The sequence below is a fragment of the Aethalodelphis obliquidens genome, unplaced genomic scaffold (genome assembly GCF_003676395.1).
Source record: "Aethalodelphis obliquidens isolate GAN/ISIS:26980383/991018 unplaced genomic scaffold, ASM367639v1 scaffold3, whole genome shotgun sequence".
NCBI lineage: Eukaryota > Metazoa > Chordata > Mammalia > Artiodactyla > Delphinidae > Aethalodelphis > Aethalodelphis obliquidens.
The window spans coordinates 59,291,130-59,316,487 of NW_020837947.1; the positions used below are offsets into that span (position 1 = coordinate 59,291,130).

Here is a 25,358-nt window from a genome sequence, read left to right on the forward strand (position 1 = left end):
ATACTTTTACTTTAGTCTTTGCTGTGTCTTTACGTTTTAAGTATGAATCTTTAGATAGCATACAACTGGGATTTTTAAAATCAGATTTGACCATTTTTGTCTTTTAATTGCAGAGTTCACTCTATTTTCATTAATTGGGATTACTGGCCTATTTAAATTTATTTCACTTAATTCATGCACCTGAGACTGACCTATTGGATTTTTTTTTCTCTTTTTTCTTTGTATGTCTCTTTAATTCCTTCAAGAAGCATTTCCTGAGCAACTACGATATTGCAGGCAGTGCCTCAGACATTGGTGATCAGGGCTCGAGGGAACAGACAAGATTCTTGTTCTTAAGGATGTTACATTCTAGTGGGAGGGGACAGAAAATGGAAAAGTAAACAACTGAATAGTAACATAAATAGTAATTAACATATAAAAATTGTGTTCTATTCTTATTCTTTTTTCAGAAGCTCATTTTTTCTTCCCAGCCTACAAGAATACCCTGGAGATGGGTCTCTCCTTTTCCCATTTCTCTTCTGATATTACATCTGCCTCACTAATATTTTCATATCATAATTCAAATAATTCTATTCCCTAGCTTAAAACCTTCAGTGTCTCCCCATTGGCTACTCCACTGAGTAAAATACCTTAGCCTGACATTGAAAGTCCTCTGCAAAATGGCTCATCCTCCATTTTCTAGTTCTTCCTTCCATATATCCTTATGTATCCTCTACTCTACTCTCTAGCCAAATAAACTGCTTACTTCCTATTTCCAAACACATCTAGTTATTGTTTTCTCTGCCTCTTACTCTACTTTCTCATCCCTTTCCATTTGATTCTATCACTTCTGCCATTCTTTAAAGAACATTTTAAAAGCTACTTCCCCAAAAAACACCCTTCATGATTCCGTATATTTGTGGGCTCTGCATATTTTGAATTTCATAGCATTCACTATTTTTTACCTTTTTAAAGGACATCATTCTATATTTTTTCACTTATTATAAGATTTTTATTGAAGTATAGTTGATTTATAGTGTTTCAAGTATACAGCAAAGTGACTCAGATATACATATATACATATATATTCTTCTTCAGATTCTTTTCCATTATATATTATTACAAGATATTGAAAATAGTTCCCTGTGCTATACAGTAGGTCCTTGTTGTCTATTTTATATATAGTAGTGTATATCTGTTAATCCTAAATTCCCAATTCATCCCTACCCCCCTTTCCCCTTTAGTAACCATAAGTTTATATTCTATGTGAGTCTATTTCTGTTTTGTAAATAAGTTAATTTGTATCATTTTTTAGATTCCACATGTAAGTGATATCATATGATATTTGTCTTTCTCTGTCTGACTTACTTAGTATGATAATCTCTACGTCCATCCATGTTGCTGCAAATGAGATTATTTCATTCTTTTTTATAGCTGAGTTATATTCCATCATATATATATATATACTAATGTAAGCTTCTTAATGGCAGGATTTTTTTTTCTTATTCATTTTGATTTCCAAACAGTGTTAAATAAAATTTCCTGGAGATAACACATGAGCAGTAAATAACCCTTGAATTAAATTAACAATTGTGTCTAAGCCTGGCCACCACCTTATACCATCCATCATTATCCCAAGTGGCAAAAATATTTGGATAAATGTCTGTAAATGACCAACAAATAAAAAACTATGTTGCTTCATTCTGGAGAAAATTTTTTTGAAAGTAAAACACCTCAAATGATTAAATAGCCTTTTACAATAGTTAAATTGTAAAAATTAAGTAAGCAATAGAAATATATGAAATATATCTATACTTAGTTCAAGTAATGAGTAAAAGTATATTTTGCTTGTTAGGAATGGGAGAGATAGGAAGCAGAGAAGAGGAAAAAACTGGAGAGTAATTACTTTAGATATGAGATGTTAAGAGTTCCTTGGAGATGCAGGTAAATTATTAATATATTTATTCATCATTTTTCAGTAAACATGTATGGAGTACCTACTACATGCTAAGCACTGTGCTAAGCCCAGGGAGTACAAAGATGAATAAGGTTTAATATTTGCTATCAAGAAACTGAAGCTTAGTGAGAAAAAGATAAATAAACAGATAGAGGAAAATGTAGCAAGTATTACAACAGAAGGATCTGTGAAGTACAACTGGAAAACTTAGGCAGGAGGCTCTGTAAAGGTTTCAGGTGAATTAGCTCTTCTACTGAGAAAACAGCATGAGAGCTAGGAAGGGCAGGCCTTTATGCTTTTAGAGTATTTATGCCCTCTTTTACTTGTAGATATTGTAATGATAAATTGATAATATTCTACATAGTATTAATGTCACACCATGGAGGTATCACTATCTTTTGCATATACTGCTTTAAGATATTTCATGAACTTCTGATTACGAATGACAGTGGATGCACATATTTATTTACTCCTCACCCTTGCAAAACCACATTAAACTGACAGTGAGTGAATTTTAAACTTATAAATCCATAAGGATGAAAAGAAAAGGAGAGGAGAAGATACTATATAAGCAATATCAAAAACATTTCTGAAATGTTGGAAGATAGGTGGATGAATGGTAACTGCTTAGCAAACCAGATAAGCTGAAACCTCAATTGAAAGAAGCCAATTGAAAGAATTGAAAGAAGCCAATAGGAAGCCAATAGGAAGCTGCCAATTTTACCTCAAAAGCCCAGAAAGTCTTAGGATATGAAAATACCAGGTATCTCTGAAGGTGAGATGTTAATACAATGAGGAAAGGATATATTAGTAACACAAGAGAATTAGTTGGAAGTTCACTTAAAAAAAAATTAGATGGTAGATCCTCTCCCTGACCCCAACAGAAGATCTAAAGTTTGCACTCTGTAGAAGTTTGTACAGCAGAAGACATGTTCTGTTGAGTAACAGAGGATGAAAGGCAAATCCCTGTACTGAATGGTAAGACCTGAAAGTCATTTTCTGGTTTACTTCCCAGAACATAGACCTCTAGGTTTTTACCCTCCAAGCATGAAACTGGAGAAGTCTTCTTTAGAGAAACTGAAAGGCCCAGAGAAAACATGTACATGTATGAGATTTAGGGTCTCTCAATTAAAAAGCCATGTTGCCACCTTACTGTAATAAACCTCACCAATTAAAACATCCCTGTAATAATGGTTTTCCAAGTAATTATGAGGCCCCTTATTCTCAAATATAGGAGATAGCCAAGGATAACCTAACATATGGAGAAATCTTCTAGCATGAAAGAGAGAAACCAAAACATAGACTACGGAATCTGGATGGGTTCAGGTTTCTGGACAGAAATAGGAAAACTAAAAGATAGGAGGACTTGAATGTTTAGAGGGGAAATTATTTCCAATCTAAAATTCAGTACCTAGCCAATGTACTTAAAGAATATAAGTAGAAATCAAGTATATTTATAGAATAAGAAAATTCTAGTATATTCAAGGCCACAAAAATTTACCTCCTATGTATTCTCTTCAGGAATCTTCTGGAAAATGAACTTCATTGAAAAGTTGGCAGTAAACCAAGAAAGAGAATCAGAAAAGAAGGAGCCAGGAAAAAATAAAAAGAATGTCCCAGGATAATGGTGAGGGCTCTAGGATGGACATCTGCAAGAAAAAATAATGTCTGAAAGGACTAACAAGGAAACTGATTCACTTAACACAGATGTGCCTATCAAAACAGGGAATGCTTACAGAAAGTAAACTCAATATATCTGATGTATTAAAATGGAAAAGGGTGATGGTTGAGGAATAAACACACAATTTATCAAAGTGAGAAGATTTTGGAGATTGAAAAAAGTGACTTAATGTGTTCAATGACTGATCTGAAAGAAAATTCCATCACTTTTAAATATTTAAAGCATGGTTGCAGGAAACGCTAAGAAAATAAAAATTTTAAATCAATTCCACTGACAAAGTTTTGCTAATTGATTTATTTGAAAGCTCCTGAAATACACTGACATACCTCTTCAGTGATAGCTAGAGTATGGAGAAAGGATTGTTGCCTGTTAAAGGTGTCATTTGTACCTGATTCTAATTACTGAAATAAATGTGCCTCTCTCTTAAAAATTGTGGAGCAAAATAGGAGAATGAGCTATCATGTTTAACCTTTCTCCTAAAATTAAAACTGGCTAGAAATTAAAATTCTTGCTGTAACTGCTAGGCCCCGTGAGATGCCCTAGAAATCTTATAATAAAACTTCAACTTGGACTAATTTGAATGGCTACCTATTCCCTGCAACAATCTCTAACTGGTATGTGTAATAAAATATAAGCCATATAAATTGAACAAGATTTCATGGGAAACTTCCTCAGCTTAGCTATTTAGTGATTGTTCTTTACCTAAGAGTACTTGATTACATTTTCATTCCTACAGGAAGAGTCTACAAGTATAAAACAAAACTCTTTCTTCTTCACCTCAATCTAGCCTCAACTCAAATCTTCCCAAAGCCCTTCAGACATACTAGCTCATGAACTCAAATTCATCAAGAAGCCTGGCTGTTGTGGGAAACTGGTCTTCTGCTTTGGGTAAATCAAAGGAGGAGAAAGACAAAAAATTATATAGTAGGCCAGGAATGCACAATAGGCTCAGTGTCCAGCTAAGAAGTGAAATAAATTTACTCAGTAAAAACAAGAAGCGACCCCTTATTTTCAAACATAATCTTTTTAAGTTTACATGGAATTAGTCAAATTGTACTATTTACCCAAATTAAATAAATTTGACTAGCTTATTATTCAGCCCCCTCCAGTTTCCAACAAACAAAGCAAATGCTCATCTCAAGGCAATGAAAACTCAACTGGTTCAATTGTCTCAAAATTCACAAACCTACATCTGAAGTCATCATCTGAATCTCTAGAAATAAAAAAACATAAAACCTAATATTCTCTCCAACAGGAATAATCATTTTGTCTCCCCAAACTAACTTACCTCGAAAATAAAAATAATCATTTGAACAATGTTCATATAGCACAGATATATACAACAGTTCCAAAATTAATTTCCTGAGTCATTAAAAGTTTTAAATTGTGGTTGTAACCACTAGCTTAACTAGTGAATCCTTCAAAGTTTTGGGTTTCTCTTGAGATGATAGTAACCTGCCTCAGGGGCAGAGAAGGGACCCTTAATATATTATCTTCTTAAAACCTAAATGAAAAGGATACTAGACTGCACTGGGAAAATTTCATTTGTGAATAAATATATGTATGGTCTATCATTTGGTAATTTTTAAGCTATCTGATAACTATATTGAAAAATTATCTTTGCTTCTTACTGAGTTAAATCTCTCAGATTTAATTCATTCACGTCCATCAAAGCCTTTCTAGGGCAAAGAATGAACCTGCACACATAAGACAATTCCAATAAAGATATTTTCTAAACTTAACCAAACATTGCTCCTCCCTCCTCAACCTGAAACTACACGGTAAATTCATTCAAATACAACCATTATAAAATCATTTTAGAAGACCCTTAACAACAGTAAAATTGACCTCATTATTTCAGTGTACTCACACATTTTGTTCACAGGCTTAGGACATAAGGACTCAAAACCACCTCTGATGCTTTCTGACAGATTGGAGATGAACTGGATTCCACAGGGGTGCACACTCCAAGGACATCTAGAAGCCAAATGACAAAAAATTAATATCTCCAGATTCTGTCTGTGCAGAATCAGGAGCAACTCTGAGATTTTTAAACTCTGAGTGTACCATCAAGGGAGTCAAGTCCATTTTTTGTTAAGCTTTGTTATGTTCCAAGATTTCATCAAAAATAGCATTGTATTCTGAAACCAGTTTTTCTGTATCAAAAACTTAACTCTGTTATTGTTTATATTAGTCTCAGTTTTCATTTCAAGAGGGACAGAATTTCAGACAGGGTATTGGCTTTTTATGAAAATTTATTCAAACATTTCATGAATTTTATAACTAGAACTTTAATTCATTCACAGAAAGAATATCATAAGACCATATAACATAATAGTTAAGAAGACCAGCTTTGAAGAGTTGGTATCAGTTGAGTTGGAGTCTGGTTTTTAAAGGTAAAATGAGACTAACACTAGTATCTATTTCATGATGGGGATGTTAAGATTAAACTTAGCACAGTACCCGACACATAGTGTTTAGAAATGTGAGATTTATTACTTTATTAGTCTCCATTCACTCAAAATTCACACATTCTTAAGAACCATTCTTACCCCCTGTGCAGGTATTCTACTCTTTTTAATTAATGAAAGCAGTTACTGTAGGAGATTGCCCCATAGCCAAAAGGGGAAAGTAGAAAGCTTTAATTGTAAGGCAAAGAACTTTCAACAAGCTCAGAAATTACCTCAAACTCAAAACCAACATCAAAAGTCAGTAGCAGAGTCCCCAGAAACGAAAACAAAACAGTTGCACAGCAGTATGTAACATCGGGTGAAAGCGGCAAGACCAAGTGTTAGGAGCTGCACTATGTCCTGTCAGTTTCCTCTTCCTCATGCAATGTCACTAGACAGGTATAGTAGACTCTTTAGTTCTGTCTTGGCCTGGGTTTCCTTCAAATCAGAATCAAAGAAAATGCCAATGAGTGAGTAATTTATTTGAATGCAATTCCAGGAAGTATGATTAAGGGATAAGGGAAGTGAAAATAGGAGAAAAAATAAATAAAAAGATATATTATCAAGTCAGTGCCATTATTAGCAACTGATTGTTTAATTTAGCAAGACTTTCTGAGAAGCCTTATGAAACTGATTTCAGAACCATGTCTACAAGGGAAGAAAAGGAGAAGCATCCATCCAAAGTTCCCATTCCCCAGAGATCAAGGATCACTCAATGCTGTCACCTCCAATGCAATTCCAAGTTGTTCATACATGAATGTCAAACAAGTTCCCACAGGTGGTCTTATGCCATGTGTGGTAAGGCATTATTAATTTTAATCTACATGAAGTAAATCAAAGCCTGAATGCAAATGATAGCGAAAGCCATGGTTGGAATAAGTGTTGAGGATTTAAAATGATGAGCAAAGAGTTCAGCAAACAAAAATCAGCCAATGTTAATACATCACATTAATAGAATAAAGGAAACCAAAGCACATGATCAAGTCAATTGATGCAGGAAAAGGGTTTTATAAAACCCAATACCCTTTAATAATAAATGTATTCAACAAACAAGGAATAGAAGAAAATTTGATGGTAAATAAACAAGATAAAGGACATTTTTGAGAAACACACAGTCAAAATTATACTCAATGATGAAAGATTCAAAGTTTTCCATCTAAGATCAAGAACAAGATTAGAATGTCCACTTTCACCTTTTCTATCCAACGCTGTACTAGAAGCTTTAGCCATAGTAATTTGGCAAGGAAAAAAAAATGGTGTCCAAATTTGAAAGGAAGGAGCAAAATTATTTTTGCTCACAGATGGCATGATCCTACATACAGAAAATCCTAAATAATCTACAAAAAGTCTATTAGAACTAATAAACACGTTCAGCAATAGTTCACTGTAAAGATCAACACACAAAAATCAGTTACAATTCTATATACTAGCAATTAACAATGTGAAAATGAAATTAAGAAAATTATTTTATTCACAATAGCATCCAAAACTGAAATAATTAGGAATCAAGTTAACCAATGAGGTGCAAGTTTTACACTAAAAATTACAAAACATTGTTGAAAGAAGTTAAAGACTTAAATAAATTGAAAAATATCCCATGTTCATGGATTTGAAGACTTAATATTGTTAAGATAGCAATACCACATAAAGCAATCCACAGAGTCAATGAAATCTCTATATAAATCCCAATGACATTTTTTGCAAAAATGAAAAAGCTTGTCCTAAAATTCATATAGAAATAAATTGACCATGAATAGCCAAACCAATCTAGAAAAAGAAAAACAAAGTTGAAGGACTCACACTTCCCGACTTCAAAACTTACTCCAAAGCTATAGTAATCAAAAAAAATGTGGTACCAGCATAAGGATAGACACATAGATCAATGAAATAGAATCTAGAGTCCAGAAATAAACTATGGTTAATTATTTTTTGACAAGGGTGCCAAGACCATTCAGTGGGGTTGGGAGAGGACTTTTCAACAAATGTTGTTGGGTAAATTGTATCCAAATGCAAAAGAATGAATTTAAACCCTTATTTAACACCATATGTAAAACTCAAAATGAATCAAACACCTGAATGTAAGAGCTAAAACACTAAAACTCTTAGAAGAAATATTGGGGTAAATGTTCATGACCTTGTATTTGGTAATAGATTCCTAGATATTACACCAAAAACACAAGCAACAAAATAAAAAATAGATAAGTTGGACTTCATCAAAATTAAAAACTTTTGTGCATAGAATAACACCAACACAAAAGTGAAAAGGCAACATACAGAATAGGAGAAAATATCTTCAAATCATAAAGCTGGTAAACACATACAACACAACACATGCATGTAAATAAATGTTGATAGTAGCACTACTCACAGTAGCCAAAAGGTGGAAACAAACCAAATGTCAATCAGCTGAAGAATGGGTAAACAAAATATGACATATGCATAAAATGAAACATTATTCAGCCATAAACATTTTAGAATGAACTACTGATAATGTGACAATGTGGATAAACCTTAAAATTATGCAAAGTGAAAGAAGCCAGATACAGAAGGTCACATTTTGTATGATTCTATTTATAAGAAATATCCAGAATAGGTAAATACATTGACAGAAAGTGGATTAGTGATTCCTGGGCAATAGGGGAATGGGTCCCAGCTGTTTAATGGGAACAGTGTTTCCTTCTGAGGTAATGAAAAAGTTTGGGAATAAGATATAGGTGATAGTTACACAATATTGTGGATTGCCACTGAGCTATACAGTTTTAAATGGTTATTTTTATGTTATGTGAATTTCACCACAACTTGTTTAAATGACTCACAAAAACATCTAGAATAGTTCTCAGTCCTCAGACTGCTATAGGTCTAGCTAACTGAAGTCATGTCACAGTCAAAGCAACTAAGTATGCTTCCTGAGTACAAGAGAGATTAATTGAGGGGATATAGAGAGAAGTAAATATGTTGGGAGTTCTAAGTAAATTACCTGAAGCTGCTCCTATCAGCCTAAGGTTTTGCCAAAGGTCAAAGTTAAAAACTTTTTAACTGAGTCACCTTGGGTCAACATAATTCCTCTGCACTTGTCAGTCTCTCTGTCTGAACCTAAATTATCCATAATATTCATCACTTATTCATGTGCTATTTTAGGATACTGTCTACATTTTCTGGCAGATAAGAAATAATATCTATAAATAAGCTTATTTAAGCCAATGAACAGGGAGAAAAATCAAAATGGGAAGAGAATAGAGGATAACTTTTGGATCTGAAATTATATAATTATAACTGGAGTTGACTGCACAAAGAGCTGTATTGTTTTCTCAATAAATAAATCAACTTCTGAAAACAGAAATAATGTATAAACGTGCATGGAGGATGGCGGATTGTGTAAGTAATATTTAAGAATACAAGCATACTATCACATCTTTCCTCTACACTAACATATCTCATTTATACTCTACTTAATTTATTTACTTTAACAGATAATATTGAGTCCTGCCCAATTTTAAAAGCAGTAATTTTCAACATTTCTCACCATGTCTTCATATGGATCCAAAGTCAGGTAGCTCCAAGACAAGTTAATCAATACCCTTTTTAAGCTAATGAAAAGTTCTTAAAAATTGTAACAATGAAAACAGACATACATAGACACATACACCAACGACTGCTTAGTGGACGTGTGGAATCTCTCTTTTCACGGCCCCTCTCTTCTTTAACCTGCTGCTTGACAAAAATTCCTAGTAAGATTCAAAGGGGAGGTGTGAGTAACATTGCAGATAACCAGGAGTTCTAGAGAAATAACCCATTTCTGGCTAGAAAAGGGAATTGTTAAATCCACAAGTCTCCTAGGATATCTTCATAGACCTCCTGAGTAGAACCCACTCTCTCCCCTTTGACCAAGTCAGAATAAACTTCTAAAGAGATATTCTGGAAGTCTCTTTGATCTTAGTGAGCTTGAAGGCCCCTCCCCCTTTGCACTCACTATATGGTTAATGATCCTCTTCCCCTTTCTTTTGGGAAAAAAATGAAATAAAATTTGCGACCGTCATCCACTGTTCTTAAATGACATAGTAATGTTGGTGTGTCCTTATAACCATGACAGCAAAAGTAGAGAGCATGCAATGTTTGCTAAATTCCTACAGGAAGTCTCTATTTATCCAGGAATCACACTTGTTTGCTGTTTTAATATTTGTCTTAGAGAATAGAGAAACTATATAAGGTTGAATGGTAGTCCCCAAAAAGTTATGGCCATGTCCAAATTTCTAGAACTTGTGAATGTTGCCTTATTTGGAAGAAGGATCTTAGTAAATGTGATTAAATTAGGATCTTGAGATGAGATTATCCTGGATTACCAGGGTGGGCCCTGAATCCAGTGACAGGATCCAATTAGTATCCTTATTATACTGAAGAAGAAAAGACATATGAAAGAGAAAGCAATGTGGTGATGGAGACAGAGATTGGAGGTATGTGGTCATAAGTCAAAGATGTCAAGGAATGCCTGGAGCCACCAGAAGCCAGAAGAGTCAAGGAAGAATTCTTCCCCAGAGCTTTTGGAGGGAGCACAGCCGTGCCAGCTGATGCCTTGATTTTGGACTTCTGTCTTCCAGAACTGTGAGATAATAAATTTCCATTGCTTTGTGTCACCAAGTTTGTGGTAATTTGTTACAGCAGCCTAGGAAAATGATACAGGAAACATCCCTTTGTGCCTTAATGAGATGAAAAGTCTGTTGCCCTCATGTCTTCTTCAAGAGGAAATACCCTCCCTTGGAAGCATCTGTCTAGTAGTGACCATAGGACTTGGCTGTAGGTTGATGTAAAACTCCTCTGTGCCTATGCCTGCAACCAAACTTAGCGAGACTAAATGTTATGCAGATCACATTTGAACTCTGAATAACAATGCCTTGGCTGAGAAGGAAAGGACAATAAAAAATATATTTGACTTCTCCCTGCTTTTTATAATGCTGAAACTTCCATCTCACTGTATATTTAAAAATAAAAGTGGGGATAGGTCAAATATGGGAGTCAACTCTCTTTCCCAAGAATGTAAAACAAGAACTAACTTCCTCAACTCCCAGAAGCCACAATTCTACAGACACCGGCAGTCAGTTTTTAGCAATCTTCCCACAAGTCATCAAGTATCACCGTGCTTGGACCCCAGTGGAAGACTCCTTGGAGCTCCTTTTCGGTGGCTGTTTTTATCTAACCAAGTAGCTTATTATAAGAGAAAAATCTATTTATGCCTCTCTCTCAACTGTTGCAGGAAGAGAAGGACACTGTGCGAGAGAGAGAGAGAGAGAGAGAGAGAGAGAGAGAGAGTGTGTGTGTGTGTGTGTGTGTGTGTGTGTGTAAGTCGTATAGTAAGTGATAACTTGCCAAATATCACAGAGTACACAGAGGACTAGACCAGTATTTTGAACCCATGCTATATGACCATAAATCCTGTATTCTTTCCACTACACTGCAGTCTACAAATGTGGCCACTGGTTAAAAATAAGAGGCAAAAAGAGGTGTATTCATTTTAAATTTAAGATCTAAGAAGAGCTAATAGCTTTTTAAAATTTGGGTCCATGCAACCTGGAAGAAATGGAAAAATTCTTAGAAAAGTACAATCTTCCAAGACTGAATGAGGAAGAAATAGAAAATATGAACAGACCAATCACAAGCACTGAAATTGAAACTGTGATTAAAAATCTTCCAACAAACAAAAGTCCCCCCCAAGACCAGATGGCTTCACAGGTGAATTCTATCAAACATTTAGAGAAGAGTTAACACCTATCCTTCTCAAACTCTTCCAAATTATAGCAGAGAGAGGAACACTCCCAAACTCATTCTACAAGTCCATCATCACCCTGATACCAAAACCAGACAAAGATGTCACAAAAAAAGAAAAGTACAGGCCAATATCACTAATGAACATAGATGCAAAAATCCTCAACAAAATACTAGCAAACAGAATCCAACAGCACATTAAAAGGATCCTACACCATGATCAAGTGGGATTTATCCCAGGAATGCAAGGATTCTTCAATATAGACAAATCAATCAATGTGATATACCATATTAACAAGCTGAAGAATAAAAACCGTATTATCATCTCAACAGATGCAGAAAAGTTTTCAACAAAATTCAACACCCATTTATGATAAAAACTCTCCAGAAAGTGGGCATAGAGGGAACCTACCTCAACATAATAAAGGCCATATATGACAAACCCACAGCTAACATCTTTCTCAATGGTGAAAAACTGAAACCATTTCTTCTAAGATCAGGAACAAGACAAGGGTGTCCACTTTCACCACTATTATTCAACATAGTTTTGGAAGTTGTAGCCATGGCAAGCAGAGACGAAAAAGAAATAAAAGGAATCCAAATCAGAAAAGAAGAAGTAAAACTGTCACTGTTTGCACATGACATGATGCTATACATCATGAATCCTAAAGAATCCTAAAGATGCTACCAGAAAACTACTAGAGCTAATCAATGAATTTGGTAAAATAGCAGGATACAAAATTAATGAACAGAAATCTCTGGCATTCCTATACACTAACAATGAAAAATCTGAAAGAGAAATTACAGAAGCACTCCCATGTACCACTGTAACAAAAAGAATAAAATACCTAGGAATAAACCTACCTAAGGAGAAAAAATAACTGTATGCAGAAAACTATAAGACACTGATGAAAGAAATCAAAGACAATACAAGTAGATGGAGAGATATACCATGTTCTTGTACTGGAAGAATCAACATGGTGAAAATAACTATACTACCCAAAGCAATCTACAGATTCAATGCAATCCCTATCAAACTACCAATGGCACTTTTCACAGAACTAGAACAAAAAGTTTCACAATTTGTATGGAAACACAAAAGACCCCGAATAGCCAAAGCAATCTCGAGAAAGAAAAACGGAGTTAGAGGAATCACGCTCCTGGACTTCAGGCAATACTAGAAAGCTACAGTAATCAACAGAGTATGGTACTGGCACAAAAAACAGAAATAGAGACCAATGGAACAGGATAGAAAGCACAGAGATAAACCCACACACATATGGTCACCTTATCTTTGATAAAGGAGGCAAGAATATACAATGGAGAAAAGACAGCCTCTTCAACAAGTGGTGCTGCAAAAATTGGACAGCTACATGTAAAAAAATGAAATTAAAACACTCCCTAACACCATACACAAAAATAAACTCAAAATGGATTAAAGACTTAAATCTAAGTCCAGACACTATAAAACTCTTAGAGGAAAACATAGGCAGAACACTCTATGACATAAGTCATAGCAAGATATTTTTTGACCCACTTCCTGGAGTAATGGAAATAAAGATAAAAATAAACAAATGGGACCTAATGAAACCTAAAAGCTTTTCCACAGCAAAGGAAACCATAAACAAGGCAAAAAAACAACCCTCAGAATGGAAAAAATAATTGCAAATGAAGCAACTGACAAAGGATTAATCTCCAAAATTTACAAGCAGCTCATGCAGCTCCATATCAAAAAAACAAACAACCCAATCCAAAAATGGGTGGAAGACCTACATAGGCATTTCTCCAAAGAAGATATACAGATTGCCAACAAACACATGAAAGGATGCTCAACGTTATTCAACATTAGAGAAATGTAAATCAATACCACAATGAGGCATCACTTCACACCACTCAGAATGGTCATCATGAAAAAATCTACAAATAAATGCTGGAGAGGGTATGGAGAAAAGGGAACCCTCTTGCACTGTTGGTGGGAATGTAAATTCATACAGTCACTATGGAGTATGGTATGGAGGTTCCTTAAAAAACTAAAAATAGAACTCCCATATGACCCAGCAATCCCACTACCGGGCATATACCCTGAGAAAATCATAATTCAAAAAGAGACATGTACCACAATGTTCATTGCAGCACTATTTACAATAGATAGGACATGGAAGGAACCTAAGTGTCCATCGACAGATGAATGGATAAAGAAGATGTGGCACATATATACAATGGAATATTACTCAGCCATGAAAAGAAACAAAATTGAGTTATTTGTTTGAGGTGGGTGGACCTAGAGGATGTCATACAGAGTGAAGTAAGTCAGAAAGAGAAAAACCATATGCTAACACATATATATGGAATACACATATATATGGAATCTAAAAAGAAAAAAAATGGTTCTCATGAACCTAGGGGCAACACAGGAATAAAGACGTAGATGTAGAGAATGGACTTGAGGATATGGGGAGGGGGAAGGGTAAGCTGTGACAAAGCGAGAGAGTGGCATGGACATATATGCACTACCAAATGTAAAATAGATAGCTAGTGGGAAGCAGCCGCATAGCACAGGGAGATCAGCTGGGTGCTTTGTGTCCACCTAGAGGTGTGGGATAGGGAGGGTGGGAGGGAGGCTCAAGAGGGAGGAGATATGGGGATATATGTATACATATAGCCAATTCACTTTTTTATACAGCAGAAACTAACACAACATTGTAAAGTAATTATGCTCCAATAATGATGTAAAAAAAAATTGGGGTCCATGAAATAAATCAATCGTGTCATTTCCTAATGAACTTCCTTAATCTGCTAATCAAGACATATGTAATGAGCCCATTTTCCAAAGATCTATGTTCTTGTTTCCACTGTGTTCAAAACACAATTTATTCATTTTAAACAGGAGTCATGTTTTGTTCCCTGCTCCTTTCCCTGCAATAAGGGATGATATTATATATGTACTGTATAGATACTCCTCTCAACATAGCTACAAAAGGCAATTAAACTGAGTTTAATAATTTTACTGTTTTGTTTGCAGCCTCAAATGGAACCAGGCTATGTGTGTACCCCTTTTTATGGGATCTTACCGATATCAGAAAGGAATAATTATTCATTGATTAAGGCACAGTAAATCTCCTACACACTAAGGATAATTTATTGAGCTATAAAACCAATGTGCAATCACTTTTCTGCTATTGTTCATTTACACACAAGAAGAAAATTATAGATACCACTTAGAAAAAAAGAATACTGACCCTAAGGAATATTCTGTGTTTAATTTAGATTAAAAGCTACTGAAAATCCACCAGTACAACACCAATGTTACACACACACACACACACACACACACACACACACACACACACACTTTTATTATAATGTCCTCATTTTATTCAGTGATGATTCAGTGAAAGAAAAGTAATATTAAACAGCCTGAAAATATAGCGAATCAGAAGTTAAGTTTATGCCTTGCACCTGAGGTAAAGACAATTATAAAAGAAATGCATTGTATATTTGACTCTGCAGCAAGTGAGTACAAGGCTAAAACAGGTAATATTTATTTAAAGTTTCTTGCTGGAGGCATAGTACCTGCAAATGAAGAATTATCATTACTGAGTAAACATCCATTTACATTATATGGTTACACTGTACACTTGAGCTCTATGAAAAAATAATAAATAAGAAAAACCTATGCTCTTTTAATAGACCTCAGAGCTAAAATGGAAAATAAACTCACAGAATTGAAATAGATGAATGTTAACTACTTTTAAAGACATATTTGACATCTCACATAAACATAAATTCATTCCTTTAGACTTCAACACATATTAACTGCACCCACAGCCAGGCACTGGAGAAACAGAAGTGAATGGGAGAGATAAAATGCCTTCCTGGATGTCTAATAGGACTTAATGCATACATCTTTAAGAGTATGTATGTATGCCAAAAAAGCGAAGATGAAGAAGCATAGAATGATGAAGGAAGTGCTGAGAATTTCTTGTTGACCCACTAGGCTCCAGAATACAGTGATACCTACAAAGCTAACAATATCAACAATTCCAATATTTTCATGTAGCTACACTGAGGTATAGAATACATCATACCTTCCATCTCTACTAGTAATCCTGGATCTTGGATCTCATATACCCACTATACTACTGCCATCCAAATTTGCTTTAATTCTAACCCAGAGTAGGAAAAGAGAAAATAGTGACTATCTTTGGCTGATCAGCTGCTTCCAAAATCCTTGATAACATCCTTGGACACAGAAAACCATGCCTCCGAATCCCACTTAAGCTCTAGATTATTCTTATTGCTCAGGTATTCTGTGAATAACACAAAGGAAGTCTTCATTTCTCAGCCCTCCTTGCAGTTAGAAGGGGTCATGTAACTGAGTCAAGGCCAATGGAATGTGGATGGAAATATTATATACCACTTCAAACCATGGCCCCTAAAGCTGGCTGCACAAGATACTACCCTCTTTTTTTCTATTCACTGCCTGTGAGACAGCAAGGTGAGCTTGTACCTACATGCTGAAGATAGCAGCATTACAGCAGAAGAAGCTTCCAGCTCCCTGAATGACTATATGGCGTAAAAATTTCTGTACTTTTTCATCACGGACCAGGAACAAAGAGTGTCCTCTTTAGTCCTTGGTCACTTCAAAATAGTTTAGCAACCAAATTCTTAAAACTTAATAACCAACATCACGCTATGCTGGTCTGTAAGGAATTACGATACAAAAGAAATGAGAGTAGAAAGAAGACATAACTCATTTGTCAAAGGAAAAGAAAGTTGAAAGCTGACACTCTTTCTCTGAGGTACAGAATTGTTCTTTTCTAAACTCATAACATATGCAATCCTCCACCACCCCCATCACCATCACATCACTATCAATCCTACCTCTACTCTTTGTCTCAATTACTGGACCATCCTACAATGTTGTTGTTTTTTAACAATTTATGTCCTGCCAGACCCAACTCTCAAATCATCTTTATAGTAAATCTTCTCCATGTAACCTCCACATCCTTTTATTGCTTCCTCTCTGTACCCCCTGGCATCTATACTTACTCCATTCAAGTGAGGCAACTATATGTCACTTATTGGATTCCCCTGTGAATACCACAAAGGCAATAATCCCCATCTTTGGAATTTCCAACATCCAGCCCAGAACTGTGCCCAGAGTAGGTACTTATAAATATTTATTGAATCCACTCTTAGTAAGTGACTTATTACTATTTAATATAGTATTTGTTTCAAACTTTTATTTTTGTCTTTGCAATAAGATTTCAAGCTGCTTGAAGCCAAGGCTGTATTATGTACCTTTACCCCCCACAAGCCTACTTGTGTGTTGTCATGCATTAAGTAGATAACCAAATAAATATATTAAACAACCATGTGGAATTCACTCTTTACGTTTTTCGAATGCTCAGAGAATTGTTAGAAAATTAAAGTCGATTTGGGGGAAAAAGAAAAATGTACATTCTACAGTTATGTATAACTTTACCTCTAATTCTGAGATATCTTCCTGGGCCATTGGTAGAAATAAAATGTAAGAAATCTTCAGGAACAGGTACAGAAAGAACATTCCTAAAAACGTCCTATTATTTCAGACAAAAAACTTTTAAAAATAGGCCTTCTTTACTTTTATAACGGTTGCATAATTAACCTCCTACCAGAAAGTTATCACCTTATAAATACAATTTTATTTCCCATTATCTCTAACACTAGCCATTTCTCCTTATATTACCCTATATTTTCCTACCACATAAGCATTATCATGCATTAGTAAGGGTATCCCTGTTATGAGAAAAAAAAAAAAGTATCTCAAGCTACCTTAGTTTACACTTCTTGAGATCATCAAAATTTCATGTGTTAATTCCTTGCTGCCTTATCTACCTCTGATTTTAATTTGGATTCCTATATAGATATGCCCATAGAAAGGGGTATTCACGGGTAGATGAGTATTTCAGTACACATAACAGTAAATTGTTCATTTACCCTAATAAATTGGCAGTCTAAGATATTCATCAATAACTGTGAAATTTGTTAAATGTGTTTTTGCACAAGGACATCGAGCCACTGGCAACATGCTGACAATGCGAATTAGAGTTAACTGGACAAAGTAACACTACCCAATGTGGAGCATCATGTTGGCCATCCAAGGTTCCTCTTGGGGTTATTGTGTACTTTACATCTCTTAAGCACCTGACAATCTACTGTAGCATATGATTGCTTAGTCATTTCAGGTCTTGTCTGCAAGACAAGATAACATTTAATATTCTTCTTGATCCTGAGAATCCATGGCTCTATGCTGTAAGTGCCTCCCACAGAGACCGTATTTTATTCCTGTTTGTATCCCTTTTATGGGTTGAATGTTTATGTCTCCCTAAAATTCATATATTGAGAACTTAACCCCAAATGTGATGTTTATTAGGAGGTAGGGCTTTGGGGAGGTGATTAGGTCATGAAAGTAGAACACTCATAAATGGGATTACTGCCTTTATAAACAGGACTCCAAAGAGCTCCCTTCCCCCTTCCACCAAGTGAGAACACAGCAAAAGGATGGCTATCTATGAACCAGGAAGTGAGCTGTCATTTGACACCAAATCTGCTGGTATCTTGACCTTGGACCTCTAGAACTATGAGAAATAAATTTCTGTTGTTTATAAGCTACCCAGTCTATGGTATTTTTGTTATAGCAGCCCAAACAGACTATGACAATTTCCTTGCTATCCAACATAGTTCTTGACATGGAAGGTAATCAATATGAACTTGTTGAATAGTTTATTGATTTACCATATGCTTTAAAATTACTGTTTTCCTTTTATCTTAACTAGCTATGAAAAGGGTATGGAGACTAGAGGTGACGGAAAGTGGGTATTAATGCTCAATAGAATAACTACTATGTGTCAAACATTGAGGTGAATACTGAATCCTAACAACCTTGGAAACGAGGTTCCATTTTACAGATGAAAAATTTATAGCTCAGAGTAATTATTTGCTCAGAATCACAATGGTAGTAATATAAATATAATTGGCAGGATTTGAATTAAGGGATTGTCTGCTTATCCTACTGTCACCCTCTGCCAGTTCCTCCACAGTTTAACACCAACACCTCACAGAATTCCTGCACAAAATAGACACTCAGTAAATATTTACTAGATTAATGGCTGCAATGTTGTTCTTTGAGCCAACAGGAACTCTAATAAGCTGGTGATCATGTGGGACTTTACAACTTCTCTTACTTCTCTACACCATCCTCTATATTTCCCCTGAAACTCTGAGACACTTGTTTGGAATGCCCACTCCAGGATTTTTTTATTTTAAAACTACATCTATTTAATAGACTTAAGAGAGTCAACTTGCACCCCTTCATCTTCTCTGGATTAGGAAAGATAAAGTGGAAAAAAAGAAAGACTTTCAGAAATAATCAAATATGATTTTACTGGAGGCAGAGTCCAGGAAGGCTGGAGAACACCAGGGAGAACGGATCACAGTGACTATGAGGATGAGAAGAGGAATTTGATTTGATTTTCTTTCTTTTTTTAAATTTTTTATTAGAGAATAGTCGATTTAGTTTCAGGTGTACAGCAAAGTGTATCAGTTATACATGTACATATATCCACTCTTTTTTAGATTCTTTTCCCATGTAGGTCATTACAAGAGTGTTGAGTAGAGTTCCCTGTGCTACACATTAGGTCCTTATTAGTTATCTATTTTATGCACAGTGGTGTGTATATGTCGATCCCAATATCCCAATTTATCCCTCCTCCTCCACCCCCCAACCTGGCTTTCCCCCGCTGGTAACCATAAGTTTGTTTTCTACATCTGTGACTCTATTTCTGTTTTGTAAATAAGTTCATTTGTACCATTTTTTTAAGATTCCACATATAAGCAATATCATTATCATACAATTGTATGCAACATACAATTCACGTGTAAGTGGAGTTTTATTTTGAGGAAACTCAAAGAAGAGTACATCAAAATAACTAACAAAGATAATAAATCAAGGGGCATTCAAAATTTAATAAGAGAAACTAAGTCCCTGCAAAATCCTACTATATAGTTGTCAAACAAATATTTAAGTGGGCTTCAAATTAGTAGCCTGTCTGAGATATTGACCTGACCCAACAAGACCCTGGCCAAAATTTTCTGAACTAAGAGAAATCACCTTAAATGTGTAGCTGAGAGTTTCATCAACACACTTCTCTGAATCTAGAATGTTAGTACTAACTGCAGTTTAAAGAACAAAGTATCAGAAGAGGTTGGAAATGTAAGCATCATTTTGCATTTCACTACTGAATACAAATCAACAAGTTGACAATTTGTAACAACAAAATAAAAACACATCATTTTAATGCTGCTATTTTGGGCATTAAGTATTTTTCATATACATATTTGGTTTACTAATTCCAACTTTCAGTTTCTGCTAAAATATCTTTCATTAAATAATAAAGGTCTTTTATTTAGTCATTCTAAAAAATCTTTACTTGTTGAATCTAGCATCACAAGCTACGCACTAAATCCTGCATAATCAGAGTGACCAAGGTAGATACTTGATGAGTCTCTACCTTATGAGAATACATAGTTCCTAAAGAAAGACAAATATTTTTAAAATTATACAAACAATTTCATAATTTCAATTTATGATGGTGTTGGTTATTTTAACATCCTTACTTAGCAATAAATTGATAATCCTATATTGGCCTCCCAACTTTTTTCTGGCCCATGAAATTCAGAAATTCGGAAACCACTAAAATTAGGATGTAAGGATAGGTCAAGGAACTGGAGTAAAAGGGCGTTTGCACATGAGGGAATGAGAGAAATAACATTTAGAAAGCAAGAATGTTATAACCAGAGTAGATATTTTTATGGTTCAAGATCTGAATGGTAGAGCCACTTATGGGCCTAAGTAAATAAGCTGCTGAAGCACACTGGAGATAATTACGATTTGCTGTGGACTTACGTGTCAAAGGTGTTACATGTATTCATCTTTACAACAGAGAGATGGGACATACTATAATTCTCATTCTATGGGTGACAGAAATAAGACATAAAGAGATTAGGAAACTAGCCTAAGGTCACATAGCTAGAAGTGATTTAACTCAGTCTGTATTCAGAATTCAATCTTTCAACTTCCATGCTCTATTGCCGCCAATAAAAAAGATCACTGGAGTAATGGAAACCAAAGTACAGTGAGACGGGAAATAGATGGGTCATCAGTATGATGGCTGAAAGAAGATTGTAAACAAGTTGCAAGACCCCCAGTAAATATCAATCAATATACAGGACGCTTCTGGAATTTGTTGGCTGCTAGTAAACAATATAAACTAAATACAAATCAGAGCAACACAGAAAACAATAGCATATTTTCCCAGGAGCCAGTGAGGTTAATTTTTTTTCTTTTTCACATCCTAGAAGTAATTAAATTCAGTGGCCTAGAATCCCTGGGAAATATGATTCAAAATGTAATTTTACAGAAATTTGCTTTATGATAATAATCCCGCCTTAGCAAGAAAGTTGTAGACTCATAATTTCACTCTCACTAGCAAATAGAAAAGATTCTCAGTTTTCCACTGCTATCAACAAGTTGGGAGGGACTTTATTACTTTTGTATATTTTTAAATCTAGCTGCATCACTTTGCTCAATCTATCCTGGGAGATGGTATCTAGAATCAATTGGAATGTAGAGTAATGAACACATAAATCACTCTGTAATCATCAAATTGAATAAACATTTATGATTCTTTGATGTCCAAAAGCCCAAGAAAGTTATTTTTAAGATGATGTATCTCTTAATTATTCATTAAACACTGTAATCTTTATTAATAGATGTTATTTAAAAGATATGTGTCTCTTCTCAAGAACTGGTTCAACCCTCATGAAACCACATCCAGCCTTCTTTCTGTTCACCATCATCACATTCCACTTTTACCACATTTCCTATATCAGTCCAACACAGAGAGCAAGTTTAGACATTCTCTGAAACAACTGGCCACATTGGAATAATATATAATTTATCATTATTATTTAAATTTTATCTTTAATACTCAGGTTATTGAGGAAATTTACTTTTGTAATTAATTTCTGTTTAATATGCAAAACATATTAATTTCATAATTACAAGTTAATAAATATCTCACTGATTTCATCTGTCGATCCCCCCACAGCTGTACATGTATGTAGTTACAAGTATTTTTAAAATTATTTTCATGAAAGATAACATATATATATAGAAAAGTCCATAAATGGCTGAACAAATTATTATAAAGCAAAGCCCCATAAAGTAACTCCTAGATCAAGAAACAGAATCTTAATATCACCATTTGGAAAATTCCTTTTGAAATAATACATCTATTCAACAAACTTCAATGACTGCTAACCTTACTGAAAGAGCGACAAGTGGCTGCTACATTTTTTCTACCAGAAGTAAACAGAATCACCCATGAACTATTCTCTCCCTCTCCCCTCATGGAACTTAAAACAAATCAAGCTTCTAGTTCTAACTTCCAGGTTTATGGAAATACAGGGGACAGAGGAACATATTGAACAACACCAGGGAGATGTATTTAGCAAATATCAAGACTATAGAAAACACTATAGGGCAAATGACTCAGTTTCTTCCAACAACTAAAACAAAAAAGTAAGAAAGGGAAAAGAGAGGGACTGGGCACTTAAAGATGAAAAGGACTCAATTGTAGAGTGACTATATATTTTTTCACCCAAACCCGGATATTTCAGTGAAAAGGGATGCTATTGAAATAGGACTCTTTGGACAATCTAGAATGTCCAGTCTCACCATCAAGAGGCATAACGACCAAACAAAAGACGTGGGTAATTCTGAGACTACTGACTTGAACAAACCAACTGTCTAAAAATTTGAGAATATCAGGAAAATTTAAATACTGATTGGATAACTGATGATGTGAAAAAACTGTTAAGTTTCTTGTTGTGATAATGGTATCGCGAATATGTTTTTAGTACCTTATCTCTTACCAATATGTAAAAATATTTACACATTGAAATATGATGTATGGGATTTGGCCCAAAGTGATCCATATTGAAGGTAGGGGGTAATAGGGTAGTAGAGGTGATATAAGATAGTTCATAAACTGGTAATTTTGAAACTAGGTAGTAAGTATACATAAGTTTATCCAATTGTTTTCTCTGCCTTTGTTTATGTTTGGAATGTTCCATAATTATTTGCCTTGACATTTAGTTTACAAAAATATATTGCCAGCACCTCAGAAATCCCCTATATGCCGGCTCCCAATCACACCCCTCCTGCTCTTCTCTAAAACTGAGCACCGTCTTTTATTTTATGCCTTCATCACTATCTACTCATCACTAAACACTATAATTTAGTTTTTATATAAATGATCATATAGAGTAGATATTTTTTCTGATCATGTTTTTAAAATCTACATTACATATATAATGTAATGCCAGAACCTCCTGATAATTGTACAGAATGCCTTCCAGAATTATCTATCTGAAGGACAGGAGACTGAAGCATTTATCCCAGCTCTTGCCTTATTGTTTGAGGATTGTGTTTAGGGCATTAATTCCATACTCCCGGGCTGTGTTTGCACACTGGCTAAGAGATTCCTTGGTGCTGCAAAAGGCAATGAAATAAAAACTATGAAACACTGCCAGGGAGGTGAGTCACTAGCTACAGCTGAAATTAGAGATGGGTCAAGGGAATGTGATGTAGGGCACCAGTGGCAACTGCTAAAATGTAGTCCAATTTAATAATATTTTCCTCTATGATTAATGCATTTTTGTGCAGCTCAAAAAAAATTCCCTATCCCAAGTGCATGATGATATTCTTTGATATCATTGTTTAAGTATTATTTTTTGTCTTGACATTTAAGTGTACAGTCCTACTGGAATTTATTTTTAATTATGGTGTGATATAGGATCAAGTTTTACTTTTTTTCTATATTAGTATCCAATTCTTCCTGTATCACTTATTGAAAAGACAAATCTTTCCCCACAGTGCCACATTCACATTAGTAAAGTATCCACATAAGCATGGCTCCGTGTGGTAAAGATGACTACAAATTTTTTGTCACTTCTCCCATTGAGAGGCAGAATATATGCCCCCCCTTTGAATCTGGGCTGACCCTATAACCTGCTTTGACAGTTAGAATGTTGCAAAAGTGATGCTGTGTGGATTATAAGAGTAAATCTCAAAGATATTGGTAGTTACTGCTTTTGCGTGCTTAGAACACTCCTTTTTGGAACCCAGCTGTCATCTTGTGAAAAGTTCAAACCATGTGGAGAGCTAAATGAAGGAGACTTGAGGTGCTGTGATGAACAGGCCTAACAATCTCCCAGCCAGCAGTCAGCACCAACTGCTACACATATGAATAAGCCATCTAGGAAATTCCATCTCTGTTGAGCTTCCAGAAGACTGCAGATCCAGTTGACACCATATGGAGCAAAAGAACCATCCTGCTGAGTCCACAGAATCATGAGAGAAAATAAATGGTTGTTGCTGTTTAAGCCACTAAGTTTTGGGATGGTTTGTTACATGGCAATAGATAGTGAAAAAAAATATGCTTTGGGGTTTTCTGTTCTGCTCCATTGGTCCATTTGTCTATTCTTGTCACACAGTCTTAATTCCTATAGCGTGATAGTAAATTATAACATCTGGTAGAGCAAGTCTTTCTACCTTGCTCTCCTTCATCAAGATTACCTTGTCTATTTTGACACTGTATTTACATGTAGATTTTAGAATTCACTTTTCAAGTCCCCACAGATAACCTGTTGGGATTTTGAACTGAATTGCACGGAGTCCATAAACAAACTTGGGGAGAATTAATATCTTTACAATATTGACTCTTTCAATTCTGTTATAGTCCTCCATTTATTTAGGTCTTCTTTAGCAACTCTCAATAATATTTTATAGTTTTTTGCATAGGTCTTCTACATCTTCTGTGAGATATGTATCTGGTCATTTAATATTTTATGTTGTTGTAAAGATGTGTTGCACTTTACCTGGTTTTTACTGGTACATAGAAATACGACTGATTTTTATATTAATCTTATATTCAGCAACCTTTAAAATTTGCCTATTAATTCTAAAAATATTTTCATAGACCTTTTATCTGATATGTGCCCAATCATAACACATTCAGCAACCTTTTAAAATTTGCCTATTAATCCTAAAAATATTTTCATAGACCTTTTATCTGATATGTGCCCAATCATAAAGTTTAGCACGAAACTTTTATTTATTCCTTTAAAACTTTATTTCCTTTTTCCTTATTTTCCTTTTTCATTCAATATTACAAATAAAATATTACAACATTGAATAGATGTGATGATAGAAGCTTTTTTTTTTTTTTTTTTGTGGTACACGGGCCTCTCACTGCTGTGGCCTCTCGCGCTGTGGAGCACAGGCTCCGGACGCGCAGGCCCAGCGGCCATGGCTCACGGGCCCAGCCGCCCCGCGGCACGCAGGACCCTCCCGGACCAGGGCATGAACCCGCGTCCCCTGCATCGGCAGGCGGACTCTCAACCACTGCGCCACCAGGGATGCCCC

At 35.1% G+C, this 25,358-nt stretch overlaps 1 long non-coding RNA gene across 1 annotated transcript in view; it reads right to left on the minus strand.

Moving 5' to 3' along the window:
• Positions 1-5,493: 5,493 nt before the first annotated feature.
• LOC113611334 (uncharacterized) overlaps positions 5,494-25,358 on the minus strand; it is a 277,283-nt gene continuing 257,418 nt past the window's right edge. Inside the window, exon 3 of the long non-coding RNA XR_003429406.1 lies at positions 5,494-5,594. This is a non-coding gene — a long non-coding RNA (uncharacterized LOC113611334). The remainder of the gene's footprint in view (positions 5,595-25,358) is intronic.